Raw genomic sequence first — 17341 nt, 5'->3', positions numbered from 1 at the left:
TCGGGATCAAGTTTTCTGAGAAATTAAATTGCCAAAAGTTAGGTATGTGGGCCCATGCCTACAAACCACCTCCATCTCAGCTATACAAACTCATTTATTGGCCTTGCTTCAGAGACCCATAAATAAATCACAAAAGCTGTAGTTAATCTTGGGCCTGCACAAGGCTGGTCATTGGAACTATGTAGTCATCCTGGTGCTCACCAATGCAGAGCCCCCCGTAGCCACTTACTTCCACAATCCAAAATTGCCTTCATGCTCCCAGCTGGACTCCACTGTCTCAGGACAGACCTCACCTAGATATAATCTGCTGAAAATTTGGATATGTGGGCTTTGTGACTGAAAACTTCAGGCTTTCTTGGGGTTGGAATGGGCTACCTTCACCCACTTCCCTGTACTTCTGGAAACCTTGGCAGTCATATCCACACCCCAAAGCTGCCACCCAGTTATAAAAGCTACTCCAGTCTTACCTTCCAGATAAAAATACTGAATGGCCTGAACAAACACAAGGAAGGACCTCTTAGTACCTGTATTGAAAATCATAATGCACCAAAGGAGAAAAGAAAGAAGAAAAGTGACTGCCATAGAGGCAAGCTTAATGTGTGTGTGTGTGTGTGTGTGTGTGCGTGTGTGTGTGTGGTGGTATTGGAGGATAGTGGGAGGAAAATGGGGGACACTGGTGGTTGAAAATGTACACTGATGGAGGGATGGGTATTGGATCATTGTATGACTGAAACCGAACTATGAGCAGCTTTGTAATAGTGTATTTAATGAATATTCAATAATTTTTTTAAAAAAACAGAATGGATTCATTACTGATGGTACTAAGCAATATTATGTTAGCAATCATTGTGTATGTTAGATGAGAAAATTGTTCCCATAGAATCGGGGTACCCTGTATCTCACCTACATAATATCTGTGAAACACTAAGCACTCTCAGGCTCCCTTCTAAATTCTTGACTATGTAGATATATAGATGGAACATCCCCCTACTCTCTGATTATTCTTGTGCTGGTTGAGTAACTGAATTAATATCAGTTGCATTAGTAGGGGAAAAGTCAAATTCAGTTATATACAGATAACAAATATACATGAATGTGGTTTCTAAAGCCAGTGAGGCAAAGTGAGGGTATTTATCCTCATTTGGACAGAAGTTCAAAGAGTGAGAATGGAGACTCACATGATGAGGGGGTGACTCTCCAGTTATATCTTTTCCCTGTCCTATGATAGGTTTATCTGACAGCAAAAATATTTTTGGTAAAAATTCTAATTCTGTGTAATACCCCTAATTTTTATTCCTAAATATAGTTAGGGAATGGGGCTCATCCAAACATGTGGAAAGGGGCCTTGAGCATTGCTGTGGCTAGGTTCCGGAGGTCTTCACATTCAGACGAGCCTCATGCATGAAGGTACCGGCGGAGGCGTCCAGGTATGTGGGACCCGGGGCTGAGACCTCCAAGGCTGCCCGGATTGGTACTGGGCCTGCTCTGCCTAGATTTTCCATTTCCCAATAGCTAGGCGGTCACACCTAGGGACAGCCCCCAGCAGTGCCGTGTAATCCTATCCACGGCCAGCATCCAGAGACTTAAAAGCAAGCTCCTGGAAGCATGCAGCTTCTTTGCGGCTGTGCAATATCTTATGGCCTACTTCTCCTCTGGGAGAGCCTGGCAAACTACCGGGAGTTTCCTGCCCACATGGGAGAGCCTCGCAACGTCCCCATGGTGTATTATTATGTCAAAACCAGTAACAAGCTGGGTCTCATTCTCCTGACCCCTGAAAGAGCATCCAATGCAGCATCGTTGGGAAGGACGAGTAAAGAGAGGCTTCTAATATCTCAGAGCCTGGACAAATGGAGATGTTACTGAGACCTCTCAAGAAATTCGACAATCAATGGGATGATGATGATGATGATGATGATGATGATGATGATGATGATGATGATGATGATGATGATAGGGAATAGTATAAACTTCTTATGAGCCTGAAGGGCCTTAGTTGACCTTAGCTAAAAATAATCCACATACCAAAATGACACTTTTTAGAAAGGCCTGTTTTAAGCATGTGGGCAAGTCTTTTTCTAAACATGCTGAAGAGAGATACCCTTACATTTTCTTCTCTGAAAATTCGCTGGAAGTTTTCCTTTTCCTTTTTTTTCCTGTGGAAGGTGGAGGGGGGGTGGTGGGGGAAGATCAGGCCACATCTTGTGGTCCTTTAGTGCTACTCCTGGCTCACAGTGGGGGATAGGGATGGGGGGTAGGATGCCATTGTAAGGTAAAGACAAAAATGTTGGGCTATGGGTATGGTGAACCAATTATGGGAAACAGGTTACTAGGATATTTGGGGGTGGTATTGAATCCCCCTTCAAGTAAATTGTACAAATAGGAGAAATTAATATAAAGCAGGATTCCACTAAAAGGGGGTTTGATAATTAAATTAAGAGATATGTCATCTACTTTTATACTAATCTAGAGAAAATTATTGTGGCCAAGTGTGAGAAAACTGTTTTGGGCGGAAGAATTTAGAGCTGAGAAAACTTTAATGTACTTAGAATATTCTTTTCCCTCTTAAAAGTCCAATTGGCAGTTTATTTTATAAAATTGTTTTTTTCAGGCTTCTGAAACTCTAATTTGGAAAGTTAGGCTTATATATTTAAGGGAATGAGAAAATGAATGATGGAGTTCAGTCATTCTTTAATCCTTTCATTTGATCTAATACAAATAACTATTAAAAATAAATAAATAAATAAAATTGTTGTTTGCATATATACTTCAAATATTAAAATATATTCATAAAATATCAATAATATTACTGTTATTCTCTCAGTTTGTTAATATTTATGATATTGTACGGTTATTTTAATATACTTCTATTAAGTTTTGAATGGACAAGTTTTGTTTAGAAGGCCTAATATCAAAAGACTGGGAAATGAGGCCAAGATTAATTATTTACTTCTTTCTGACTTAATCAACAAAACCAACAAATTAAGTTTAGTAAAAGTCTTTCACACATAGTTCTATTTTCACTTCTCCATCCTTGTTCCGACCAGGAATGTTCCCTCTGTGTTTGCCTCCTCCCTCATAATATTGTTCTGTTACATCTTTTAGTAGACTACAATCACTGACAGTCCTTCCTATAATGATTGGTTCTCATTTTAGTTCTGAACAGTCTCTGGCAGGCATGAATAGAACCATTTATGAACTGTCATTAAGTAGCACCAGGCATGAGTCACCTTGAGCCTTGCAATCCCAAAGCAACAGTAATGATAGAAGGGGAAATAATGAAAGGAAGTATAAAAGGAATTTGTGGTATAACCTTGGAAGACTTTTTTTAAATTAAGAGTAATATTTTCTCCCTTTGCTTGTAAGTTTTATGATTTTCTAAAATTTGTTGAATCTACTTTTTATTTTGCTACTGAGTTTTGAGAGGAATTATAAAGTAAAATAGCTCTTCGTATTAATTTTCTAGAACTAGTATAACAAATGGACTGGAGCGATAGCACAGTGGTTAGGGCATTTTTGCCTTGCACATGGCTGACCCGGGTTCGATTCCTCTTTCCTGCTCAGATAGCCCGGCAAGCTACCAAGAGTATTCCATCCGTATGGCAGAGCCTAGCAAGGTCAGCGTGGTATATTGGCTATGCCAAAAACAGTAACAAGTCTCATAGTGCAGACGTTACTGGTGCCCACTCAAGCAAATGGACCAACAACAGGACTGAAGTGCTACTCACAGTATTACAGTATAACAAATTATCACAAACTTGTCTTGAAACAATAGCAACGTAGTTTCTCATATTTTAGGTAACCAGAAGCCCAGAATCAACATATTAGTGAGACTAGTTCCTCCCGTAAGCGACAAGAAGCCTTCTGCGTGACTTTCAGAGCCTTTGGTTGTTGCCTGAAATCCTAGGCATTCCTTGGTTTCTTGGCAGCAAAGGTGAATTTCTTCTTTTGTCTCTGCATGGCCTTCTCTATATCTGTTTCTTCTGTCTCTGTGTCACAATTTACCTCTTCTTTGTCTCCCTTTGTCTTTGTCATATTTACCACACTTAGTTATTAATATTATAACCACCCTATTATAGGATTATTTAATCCCATGATCTTAGACTGATTGCATCTAGAAAAAAAACCCTATTTCCAAATAAAGTCAAATTATGGGGTTCTGGGTGAACACAAATTTTGGAGATACACTATTCCATATGCTATAAGTATCTATAACTGTTGTTGTAAGTAACATTTTCAATTTATTGATGAAAATTTATTAAAAATTAGCCTTTTAGAATTTACAGAGAAAGAATTGAAATTAGTCCTGCAAAACTCAAATGCTGAAACTTAGCCCAACTTTCCATATAATTTTTGAGATACTGTGAACAGTTGACAGAAATTAAACAACTTTTAAAATTTGCCTGGCAGCCACTACAGAGAAACTGTATACTATACTCCCTGTTTTGTTTGAGCTGGACTGACAAAAAAGAAACTGTTTTATGAAGCTATCAAAAAAGATATTTGTTATAGTCCTTCTGATCACAAAAAACTAATAATTATGGACTTTTGGTCAGAGTTTAATTTATAAATATGAATATGAGAAGGTAGGAATAGTTCATTGACAGTGTTACAGCAGGTTGTAATATGCTCTAGGTTCTTGTGGACTACCAGTAAGATTATCATGCTAACCACTAGAGGTTTTCAGTATTAGAGTTCTTTTATTTAACAACTCAAGTTGCTATATCTACAGTACGGCAGCAGCATGATCAGATGTAAGTGGGAAAAGGGGTCTCTCTCAAGTATGTGGGATATACAGAAACATAGAAACAACAATGGCCAAATTCATCAGAACTGGAGATTTTATCTATAGAACTGAGCTTACATGGGAGGGGTCCTTGGGACATTAGTGCAGGAAGCTGGCACTCTGGTGATGGGTGTGGTATTGGGATGATATATGCATGAAAAATATGATTAACAGTATTATAAAAACCAATACCTCAATAAATCCCACATTTATGGTGGGAAATGTACACTGGTATTGGAAACGTGTATGATTTAAACCAAATCACAAACAACTCTGCAACTGTGTATTTCACAGTGATTCAATTAAAAAATAAAAATTAATAAAAATTTTTTAAAAATTGAGATGGAAAAATAACAATGAAAAAAATTTAACCAGCAAAAATAGGAGGGAGCTCATTTCTTTACAGTGATATAGGTTTACCTACATTTCTTTGCCCCTTAGTAGTTTGTGCTCTCTGATTGGTTATTCCCAGAAGATCATCAGATTGGAGCAACCAATCTGGTTCTATATGAAGCTGAGGATGCGTATGATTGGGGAATGATCAATTTTACCTGCCCTAATATGGTGAACACTTCTAGGGGTTTATATGCCCTTATCACTCATATTCTATTATGAAAATTGGGTCTGACAAACAACCAATCAAGCAGCACATGCAAATTAGAGTGTAATTTTATTCATCAGAAGTCGGCCCCCTCCCTCCTTTTAGTAAAGATGCCGCTCTGTGCATACTTCTCCATTACACTTGTACTAAGGAAGTTTGATTTTTTTATTTGTTTATTTGACCACACCCTACCATGCTCAGGGCTTACTCCTGGCTTAGTCTCAAGGATCACTCCTCATAGGCCTCATGAGGACCATATAGGGTGCCAGGGATTGAATTCACATTGGTAATAAGGCAAGTGCCTTATACTTATCCAATCTCCTTGGCTCCCTAATAAACTTTTTTGAGATCGCTTAACTCGTCTTTCTCTTTGATTCCCTTAAATAGCCCCCAACATTTCTGTTCATCCTTGGGACACTATTTGAATTTTTACTGTAGCCTATACTCCACAGTTACAATTCTTTGATATTCAAAAATGCACTTCATGCTCCACATGCCTTTTGAATATTTAGATTAACATACCAATATAAAAACTTGAGGACAGCACAGAGATAATTTTGGAAATAAATGAATAATAACAACATGTAGAACTAGTAATTTTAAAAACAACTAAATCTACATTTTGAAATTGAAATTGCAAAAAGGAACTATAAATAGAAATATGATTCCAAATGGATTCAAAGTGGAAATTTCTTACTAAGAGAGATAAATGTATGATGGCACAGAGTAAGACATCAGTATATTTGAAAATAATACATTTTAGAATTTTGTGGGTCAACTTTATCTGGAGACCTCCATAGCTATATGAGTGCCATGAGGAGGGAGGATAAATATAGGACAAATATAGAAAAATACCAACATCTCTAAATCATTAATACCTTATTATGATTTAAAAGTTGGTCCTAGATACCTTGTTAGGTGGTTCAGTGGTTCACCTAAGGCCACACATTAGTTAGATGTGTGGTACCTCTTAGGTAGTTCAGTCCTTAAAAAATCTTTTCCCCAGATCTTGTGTACAACTCGCTCTTCAAAGTTTCTATACTCATAGCTCTGGTGTGTACAGTTTCTTTAATACATCTTTCTTCTCATCTATATAAAGGATTCTTTAAAAATTTCCACTTGTAACCTCTTTTCTCCAGAGAAATGCGTCACAGGTGAGTGCTGCCAGAAACACCTTGGACTTTTTTTACACAGTTAATTTATTTTCGGCGGGGAGGGGGGCTAGCACACCTAGCCATTCTCAGGACTTACTCCTGATTCTGTGTTCTGGGATCCCTCCTGGTGGTACTCAGCAGAACATATGTGGTGGTGCGTTTGAAAACCAGGTTGGCTGCATGCAAGGCAAGCATCATACTCGCTGGACTATTTCTTCTGCTCTCAAAGAGCACTGGAGTGGAGGTTTTATGAGGCCATATGCAGTGGTTTTCAGGGGCTACTGTGGGAGTAGTGCTAGGGATTGCTCCCAGTGGGGCTCAAGGGATTGTGTGGTGTTGGGGATTCAACCTGAGTCTGCCATATGCAAAGCATGTGTTCCGCCCTTTAAGCTATGTCTCCAGCCTTTACTCAGTAAATTTTTAATTTGTTTTTGGTCATTACATTCAGAAACCTTTTACTACTGCCAATATTTTTCATCACACCCATATTCAGTTTTTGTGACCTCATGAGGAGTTCTGACACCCCCAGTTTAAGAAGCTGGAATTTGTAGTTTCTTGGAATTCAATTCTTTTTTTGGGTGCACAGCTGCCAATTTTCAGGAATTACTCCTGACTCTTCACTCAGCAATTACTCCTGCTGGTTCTCGGGGGACCATATGGGATGCTGGGGATCGAACCTAGTTGGCCATGTGCAAGGCAAGCACCTACCCTCTGTACTATCTCTCCAGCTGCAGTGCCATTGAATTCTGTTCTCAGACTGAAAGTGAGGACCAGCAGCCCTCTCCTCTTTGTTTCTGGTAGCATAAGTGTGTGAGGATGAGCAAAGTAACTTTAGTGATTGAGGAAAAAGAATTTTACCTCTTCCTTAATTCTTGACTGACATATGCTCTGTAATAAAGATAGACCTATAGGGGTAAAGCAGTTATTTGATTATATATACCTCCTGCATTCATGGAGAGATGCAGGGATTGATAATTATAAATGAATTAAGGAAAAGAGAAAGTCTGAATGGTGAATGAAGATATCAAATTCTATTTCCTCGGCATTAGGAGTGGGAATAACATTGGCACAGAGGAGATGAATTTGGAGAGATATATCATTTTAGTCAGTCATAAAAAGAAAACAAGTCCTGTTGGACTTTTAGGAGGTTGGGGCACACCCAGGAGTGCTCAGGACTTGCTCTTGGCTTTACACTCAAGAAACTTTCCTACTCAGACTCGGGGAACCACAAGAGTCACAGGGATCCAACCAGGTCTGCCGTATGCAAGGCAAGTGCTGTACCAAGTACTATAGCTCCATCCCCTGAAAAAAACCTTCAGTTTTCAGACACAAAAATCTCTGTGACTGTAGTATATATTGCAGTCCCATCCTAAGAATACCCATAAAGATCAGGACCAAGCATCTACCTTACAATGAATTGTATCTTGGTTTGTATTCCCTCATACCTAGAATGGTTCCCGACACAGTGGTAAGTATCTCAAACTCAAATGTGCATTTTCTTGGTCAGCTAAGATGACAGTAATTGCCATATGGCTGGAAAAGACAAATTATTATTTTTTTACTATTCACCTTAATGTAAATTTTTTTCTATTGAGAATAACCCATATATCACAATAGTATAGCACCCTGAGTTTTCATTGTGGAAATGGAGAAGCAACTAATCAGAACTATCTCTGCTATTCTTTTACTCCAGGCAATCGTAAAATTTAAATTTTTTTAAAAATGAAGTTTTTTTCCTTTCTTCTATGTAGCAGTGATATTTTAGTTAATGGATCACTTCACTTGTATTACTACTCATCCCCTTATTCATTGATTTGCTCGAGCAGGCACCAGTAATGTCTCCATTTGTCCCTGTCGCATGCTAGTGCAGCCTAATGGCATCTGCTCACTCCAGGAACACGAAGAGCCTCAAACCGTTCATTCAGGGTCTTAATAAAGAAGTCTGACCATCTTGTAGATGGTGGATGGCCATTCAGTCTTTTGACGTCCCGTGGAATCCAGTCAGTAACAGCTCTAGTTTAGTGGTCGTCTCTAAATCGCATTAAGTGTCTGGCCTATCTGATTTTCAACGCCTTGGCAAATGAGACAGCGTCCCAGATTCTTGATCGTGGATGGAGATCAGAACTCCAGATTCATTCTCTCTTGAGTGAAATGTGATACTCAAGCATAGCTCTTTTCATTCCTCTTTGGGATACCCGAATAGCGTTCTCATCCTGTTTGCCTAGGGCCTAGGTCTCTGCGGTGTATGTTAATGCAGGAAGAACGGTGGAGTTGAAAAGATGTGCCCAGAGCCGGAGGTTCTTCATCCTCTTAACCACTTCTTCGTTGGTCTTGAAGATGTTCCATGCTGCTCTCTTCCTCCTGTGCAATTCAGGTGCTAGGTCATTTGTCATGTTCTCGACCTAGGTATACAAAACTGCTGCATTCCGAGATGTTTGTTCCGTCGAGGACAAATGGAACATCCGGAACTAGCCCATTTCTCATGAACATTGTCTTCATGAGGTTCAGCTGCAGTGTGACCTTTCCACACTCACAGTCAAAGTCAGCCAGCATTCATGCCACTTGGCTGATATTTGGTGTTATTAGAACAATGTCATCAGTGAAGCGGAGGTGGTATAGTTGCCAACCTTCTATCTTCACTTCCATTCCTTCCCATTCCAGTCATTGCTTGATGTTTTTGAGGGTGGCACTGAAGAGTTTGGGTGAAATGGTGTCGCCCTGCCAAACCCCTCTCTTTACACTGATGAACACTTCTTTGTAGAATGGTGAGATACTGCTGGTGAATCTGTAATACAGCTCACGGAGGATCTTGATGTACTGAGTTTGAACTCCCTGTTTGGCTAGGGCTTCGATGACCACTACAGTCTTAACAGAATCAAAGGCCTTCTCTAAATCAATGAACATTAGACGGAGTGGCATCTTGAACTCTCGCAAAACCTCAATGAGCTTGGTCACTGTGTGGATATGGTCGATCGTGCTGAATCCTTTTCAAACCCAGCTTGTCCGCATGGTTGTCCTTCATCTAGTGTTTTGCCAATCCTATTCAGGATGACTCAAGTGAATAACTTGTAGATGACGGATAACAGGCAGATCAAGTGATAGTTGCCAATGTCGTGGATGTCTCCCTTCGTGTACAACATGATGGTCCTGCTGGTTAATGTAAGTTTGTAAAAATGCCTTAAAATTTTCTTATCCTGACATAGAGTATTATTTTATAATTAAGCATATGTCCTGCTGGCTATAATGTTCTTATATGTATTATACTTGGTCTTGCTCCCACATTCTCTCTTTGGGGATTAGTTTTCTTGAGATTAATGGAAGAAAAATCTTCAGTCTTTTAAAATTTACTTTTAATTGCTTAAAATTCAGACACTAGGCATTAAAATAATGCTGGCGTTTTATTTCTCCAGCAAACTCTACAATTTACTTTAGATGTCTAGGTCTGCTATCATTGACATCACTCAGTTCTGCCCCTTTCTTTTTTTGCTTTTGGTTTTTTTTTTGAGGCCACACCTGGAAGTGCTCAGGGCTTACCCTCGCTCTGGGCTCAGGGATTACTCCTGGTGGTCTTGGGGGACCATAGAGATACCAGAGGTAGAAAAGCAGGTCAGTCACATGCAAGGCAAATGTACTAGTTGTACTATAGTACCCACTGTACTATAGTGCTGGCTTTTCTACCCCTTTCTTAATCATCATATTTTCTTTCCTGATATTGTGACGTTTTAGAAAACCCAGTCTTTGACCTCAGGGGTTTAGCCATTGGGCTGGAGTACATACTTTGCCTGCAGTAAGACCAGGTTCCATGTTTGGTACCAAATGGTCCCTGGAGCACTATGGGAGCAGCCCCCAAGCACAAGGCCAGAATAGCCTCTTGAGTACTCCCAGGTTTGGTCCATCCCCACTCCGAAGAACAAAGAAAAGAAACATAGTCTTTTGAATATACAAATTCAATTTTTGCTTATTCTTATTCACTTGTTTTGTGGAGGGAGTCTCCCCAGCCGGCTCAGGTATCAGGATAACTCATGGCAGCATAGTAAGACAAGGTCTGGCAATGCAGACCTGAAAGTTGGGTGCTTGGACCAGTGATATAGTGCTGTACCGTCTGGAGGTACTAGGGGCTACCAGGCTCCAGTACTCAGGGGACCTCAAGGCCACACAGTGGTTTATAAGAAACTATGTGGCACTAGGGATCAGACTCGGGGCCTTCAGCACACAAAATGCATTCATTAGCGCTATTTCCTCAGCCCCACTAATTCCGTTTTTGAATCTGGACTAAAAATGCATCACAGATCCATTTTCTATATGGGCTCTTTATAACATTACTGGACTTTCTGGGTTTGGTTTTGGTTTTGATTTCTGGCTCCCCTCCAAGTATTCTCAAAACGTGTTCCTAGAATGCTGGCAGTGTTCCTCTGGGGATCTATCCTGGGCTAGCTGCTTGCAAGACCAGTGTTCTATCTGTCATACTATCCCTCTGCCTCCTCTGCCTCCCATTTCATAGCATTACGAGCCACATGATCTGCCAGTAGTTTAACTTAGGGATTTTTTTTTTAAAAAATCACAGTTTTACTCTCAGGTAAACACCTCTGAGACAGAACTTTTAGGCACATTTTTATTACATCAAAGAGATACAGTTTGGGGAGGACAGCTTTAGACAATATTACCACTATTCCTGAAGTTATTGTGATGTAGGCATTGTGTGTCAGTCCTTTCCTCTTGTCTCCTGAGAGGAAAGAATTCACTCAGGAGACCTAAAGCAGGATGGAGAGATAGAAATTTTATTGAAAATAGATGGGAAAGAAAAATACAGGATAGAGGCATTTGGAGGAGGCTAACCCTAGTGAGGGAAGTAGCATCCTGAGTCATGCTGTGTGTGGGGAGGGGGGCGGGGGGAGGTGTTAACTGATTATCCCTTTACTCCCCATTTGGAGCATTTTCTTCTGAAAGGGGAAGTCTTGTGCCAGGTAGTCTGCTGCTCCCTTCAGGGTACCCTAATCCATAGGCATCCTGATTTGAGGCACTGTTAGACTTAAGAATACCATACCTGGTTCTAGGCAATTTATCATAATTAATGGTTAGGATCCTGGCAGGCCCTGGGAGAATCCCTCTGAGTAATGAGTCTCTTTCTTCCTCCCTAAAGCATGTCTGACTAAAACTGCTAGCACTCACAATGGAACCTAAAATGTGTTCCAGGAGACACAAAACTTAGAAGTTTTTATGGGAAGGGAAGATGAGGCAAGTCATTAAAAAGTAGAGTAGAGTTAACAAGCTTAAATGATTCTTGGGAAGACAAAATCGGTCACTGATGTAGAATCAGTAGGCCAACTGTGCATTATAAATAGTCCTTGTGTACAGGACTTCTCAAACATTGTTTGCTTGATGGTTTCTTTAAAGCTTTTTCATGTCCAAGTGTGTTTCCAAGTTCAAGGTGGGTTTCTCTGTAATGGCTTCCCATGGATCAATCTAATAATTACTTCCACAGGGGCTGGAGATAAATACAGTGGGTAGGGCACTTGCTTTGCATACAATTGGTTTGGAGTTGATCTTGAGCATCTCATATGGTCCCCTGAGTTCTGCCAGGAGTCATGTTTTAACACAGAGCCCTTAGTAAAGCTGGGTGTGGTTCAAAACAACAAACAAAAAGTGAAAATAAAAACTAGAAATGGCTCCACAAATGCCAACCTTTTATACCAACAACCCGATTTTTTTTTTTTTAGAATTTGGAAATCGGTGCACTCATCTGTGGAATATAAAATAACAGAGTAGGAGACTAATACCCAAGAATAGTAGTATATAATACCAGGAGGTTGGCTCCACAGCTTGGAAGCTGGCCTCACATGCTGGGGGAAAGTCATCCCAGATAGAGAAGGGAACACCAAGTAAAATGTGATTGGAGGTCCCGCGTGGGAAGGGATATGCGTGCTGAAAGTAGACTAGAGACTGAACATGATGACCACTCAATACCCCTATTGCAAATCACAACACCCAAAAAGAGAGAGAGAGAACAAATTGGAATGCCCTGCCACAGAGGCGGGGTAGGGTGGGGGATGGGATTGGGGGGGTGGGAGGAATACTGGGTTCATTGGTAGTGGAGAATGGACACTGGTGGAGGGATGGGCTCTCAAACATTGCATGAGGAAAAAACAAGCACGAAAATGTGTGAATCTGTAACTGTACCCTCACTGTGACTCACTAATTAAAAAATAAATAAATTTAAAAAAAATAAGAAAATGGCTAATAAGTGGGAAAAAAAAGAATTTGGAAATCGGGACCCTTATCTCTTTCGCATGTGTGTTAACCTCAAACACCATAACTAATATTATAACTAGGTATCCTTTTTATCATGTTAATAGTCTTTCCTACTAGCCCCACAGTCCCTTCTGAAAAGTTCTTTAAAGCTCAATCATTTCTAGCTAAATTTTGGTCTTTGCAGGATGAAGTTACTTAAGCATGTAATATCTAATGTGTACCCTGAGTACCACCTAGTGGCAAAAGTATATATTGGAAATCTATGTGCTATGCATGTATTATTTGCCAGCGTGTATTGTGAAGAGTATGTACTAAGGCAGACAGTATTGGCAGGTATTACATTTTATGTGTCATGCCTCCTCTGAACATTCTTAAGTTTATCACACTTTTGTGTATTATTTGCTAATATTAAGAGAGTATAATTTCCTAATATTCGCGGCTGTGCAACACATTATAAGACAATTTCTACCCATTTTCCATAATTACCACACCATATTTGATGGAGTTCAGACAGTAGGCAACAAATCATAGAAAGTAATATATATATGTATATATATATATATATATATATATATAGAGAGAGAGAGAGAGAGAGAGAGAGAGAGAGAGAGAGAGAGTCTCCTCTTGCCCGCATGCCTGGCTGTCTTGCCCGGGGCCCCTCAGAGGGGATGGGCTCCAGCTTCCTTCCCCACACCGAGCAGAGCTCCCGGCAGCTGAGGACCACTGGAACCTAGCTGCAGCCATGCTGGAGGCCCCTCTCCACACGTTCGGACAGGCCTCATGCATGAAGGTACCGGCAGAGGAACCCAGGTGTGTGTAATCCCATCAACGGCCAACATCCAGAGAGACTTAAAAGCAAGCTCTCAGAAGCGCACGGCCGCGAGATATCTTTAGCCTGCTTCTCTCTCTCTGGGAGAAACTGGCAGTCTTCTGAGAGATTCCTGCCCCCATGGGACAGCCTTGCAAGCTTCCCATGGTGTATTTATATGCAAAATCCAGTAACAAGCTGGATCTCATTCCCCTGACCCTGAAGAGCCCCCAGTGCAACATCCTTGGGAGGGCCAAGTCCAGATGGACTTCTAAGATCTCAGGGAATGGACAAATGAGATGTTACTGGGCCCGCCCGAGAAATCGGTGATTAACGGGCTATCGTGAGCGTGATATATATGTATATATTTCTTAGAGAGCCCAGCAAGCTACCGAGATTATCCTGCCCGCACGGGCAGAGCCTGGCAAGCTACCCGTGGTGTATTCGATATGCCAAAAACAGTAATGATAGGTCTCATTCCCCTGACCCTGAAAGAGCCTCCAATCTTTGGGAAAGATAGGTAAGAAGAGGCTGCTAAAATTTCAGGGCTGGGAGAAATAGAGACATTACTGGTGTCCACTCAAGTAAATCGATGAACAATGGGATGACAGTGATACAGTGATTGCTAATATTATGATGTGGTATTTTGGAATACAAGAATATTTCTTGTGTCATTGTGCTGTAAAGTCTCAAACCCTATAAGCGTCAGAGATAGTACAGGGGTTAAGTCACTTTTCTTGTATGCAACCAGCCCTGGTTTGGTTCCCACAACAGCCTAATACATGTGACTCAATCCTTCCACCAGAACTTGGGACTTTATGAAATGGAGGGATTTTTTTTTTAGTCCCAGAGTAAAACATTTTAGCTATTTGAAAGCAAGAATCATAGAAGAAAGTTACTGCAGTAACAACTTCATATATCTTATCAATAACTTCTTGCTAATATCATTTCCCCTCTTGTTTGATTTAATTGTGCTGTTTTATTCATCATGACTCCATTCATACGAAATCCGCTAGAAATATTCCCACTATGAGAACACCATGAATAGTCAACAAATAAAATTAAAAGTAATTAAACACTACGAAATTAGAAAATCATGATAATACAGGGGTCAAGGCACTAAGCTTTTTCATACAGGTGATCCTAGTTTGGTAGTTGGAATTGCATATTGTCCTCTGAGTTCTGCCAGGAGTAATCCCCAAGAAAAGACGCAAGAGTAAGCCCTAAGGACAGTCAAGTGTGACCCCAAATAAATAATATAAGCAAATTAGTGATAGTTACTACTTGTCAGCAAGGCCCATGCCTTGCAGAACAAAGTGACAGGAACTATTACATGATCTGCTCCATCAAAATCAGCAAGATAAACAAAACTTCAAAAAGGGAGTATAGGGGCTGGAGCAATAGTACAGCAGGTAGGGCGTTTGCCTTGCACGCGGCCAACCCGGGTTCAATTCCTAGCATCCCATATGTCCCCCACACACCGCCAGGAGTGATTCCTGAGTGCATGAGCCAGGAGTAACCCCTGTGCTTTGCCGGATGTGACCCAAAAATCAAAAAAAAAAGGGAGTATAACATGAAGGGAAACTAAAATCTTCAATTTCAAACTAAGTTTTGGGTAAAAGATTAATTTTGAGTTGGGCAGTGAAGGCAGGACAAATGTCACTTTAAAAAACACATTTAAAAATAATCATCTTCCTTCAGGGTTTTTTCCCCTGGAAGACCTTATCTCTTTATCTCTTTTCAATGGAAAAGGCTGAAATTAAATCCATATCCGTTTGTTTTATTCTGACATCTCTGGATACTTTCCCAAGTATCTTCCCCCACCTCCCAGTGTCTGCTGTGTTAAAAAAATTTATTTAACAATGGCTTCTGTAGTCTCATGTTTTTTTCTATTTTCCTTTATGTATCGGAGGTGTGAGTAGTGTTGATAAAGGTATCTCTACTTTTTCTCAACTGATACTTATTTACTTCTCCAGTCTGTGACGACCTCAGAGTATACCATTCCTGTTCCTTGCTCATACAATCAGATGTGAAGACATTTCCAAATGATCTGGATTGCAGACCAGATCTTAATCAATCCTTCTTAGCACTATGTTGATTCTGACCAAAATCTGTGGTTTTGAAGGAAATTGTTGCATATGGCTATAATTCTGATTTTACTGCTAGTCTGGGGTTATGCAAAGGATTACTTATTCATTGCCGAATATGAAATTGCATGATCCATCTGTGAATAGTGATATAAAGGCAACTGAGACATTTTGAAAACTCTAGATTAACTGATTATGGAGAAAAATTACTTGCTAGAGCAAATTTCAGTATGGATGGAATCTCCCTATTCTGGAAATGAAAAAACTTTCTATCATATGGAAGCCGAGTCGAATGCCAGGTTTCAAGGCCTTTAAGTACAACATAACAAGCTTTGCTTGAGGGCAATGTTTCAAACTGCAAATTAAAGGCCTTTGTAATCCCTTACAGTACTTGTCTAATTACATAAATTAGTACACAGTGTCAGTACACTATAACAGCAAATAAATCATAGGTGAGACACTCGAGGCCCATCATTAAGGGGCACAGGAGGAGACGGGAATGAGGGGCAGTGTGAGACTAGAATGGGAAGCTCAGAGAGACTGGAACAGGCGCGTGGAGAGAATGGAATAAACTGCAACTGATCAATCAACCGGTTAGGCCCTTGTTTCTTCTTCTGTCTGCCCCATGGCCTGGGCCTCCCTAGCTGGGTGAGCGGCTCGGAACCACCCCCAAACCTGGGCGCTGATGGGGACAGCCGCCGGGGCTCTCCCCCTGCTGTCCTGGGAGATTCTTAAACGTTACCACTTTTCAGCACCACCCTCCTCCTCCGGGTTTAATGCTTCCCTCAGCCATAGATGTTGCCTTTTCTCTTCCCTAATCCCTAGGCCCCTCAAGTAGCATGTTTTCTACAGAATACCACTTCTCATCTTCTTTGTTCCATTATCTTTGGGTATTCTTTAGTCTACCAATTTGTTTTTATATATCCCTCATATGAGAAAGACCATTCTGTGTCAGTTCCGCTCCCTCTGACTCACTTCACTCAGTACATCACTCTCCAGGTCTCCCCATGTAGCAGCAAATTTCATGACTTTATATTTTCTTGTGGCTGATTAACATTCCATTATGTATATGTGGGCTGGAGCGATAGCACAGTGGTAGGGCGTTTGCGTTGCACGCAGCCAACCCAGGTTTGATTCCTCCACCCCTCTCGGAGAGCCCGGCAAGATACCGAGAGTATCCTGCCTGCACGGCAGAGCCTGGCAAGCTATCCGTGGCATATTCGATATGCCAAAAACAGTAACAACGAGTCTCACAATGGAGACGTTACTGGAGAAGGCAGATGGAATAGAGAAGGGATCACTAAGAAAATGATGGCTGGAGGAACCAGTTGGGATGGGAGATGCATGCCGAAAGTAGATAATGGACCAAGCATGATGACCTCTCAGTGTCTGTGTTGCAAGCTATAATGCCCCAAAGTAGAGAGAGAGTATGGGGAATATTGTCTACTTTTGAGGCAGGGGGAGGGTGGAAAAGGGGGGTATACCCGGGATATTGGTGGTGGGGAATGTGCACGGGTGGAGGGATGGGTGTTTGATCATTGTGAAATTGAAATCCAAACGTGAAAGCTTGTAACTATCTCATGGTGATTCAATAAAATTTAAAATTTAAAAAAAATTAAATAAATATAATCTAAGCTTCATCTTTCCATGCTATAGAGT

General features: G+C 40.7%; 1 pseudogene; it reads left to right on the top strand.

The window, feature by feature from the left end:
* Positions 1–17341, top strand: part of LOC101543320 (26S proteasome regulatory subunit 4-like) — a 29760-nt pseudogene that overhangs the window by 731 nt on the left and 11688 nt on the right.

Source organism: Sorex araneus, chromosome X (assembly GCF_027595985.1).
Source record: "Sorex araneus isolate mSorAra2 chromosome X, mSorAra2.pri, whole genome shotgun sequence".
Taxonomy (NCBI): Eukaryota; Metazoa; Chordata; class Mammalia; order Eulipotyphla; family Soricidae; genus Sorex; species Sorex araneus.
Note: the sequence above shows the minus strand (reverse complement) of the source record. Positions and strands in the feature narration are given on the sequence as shown.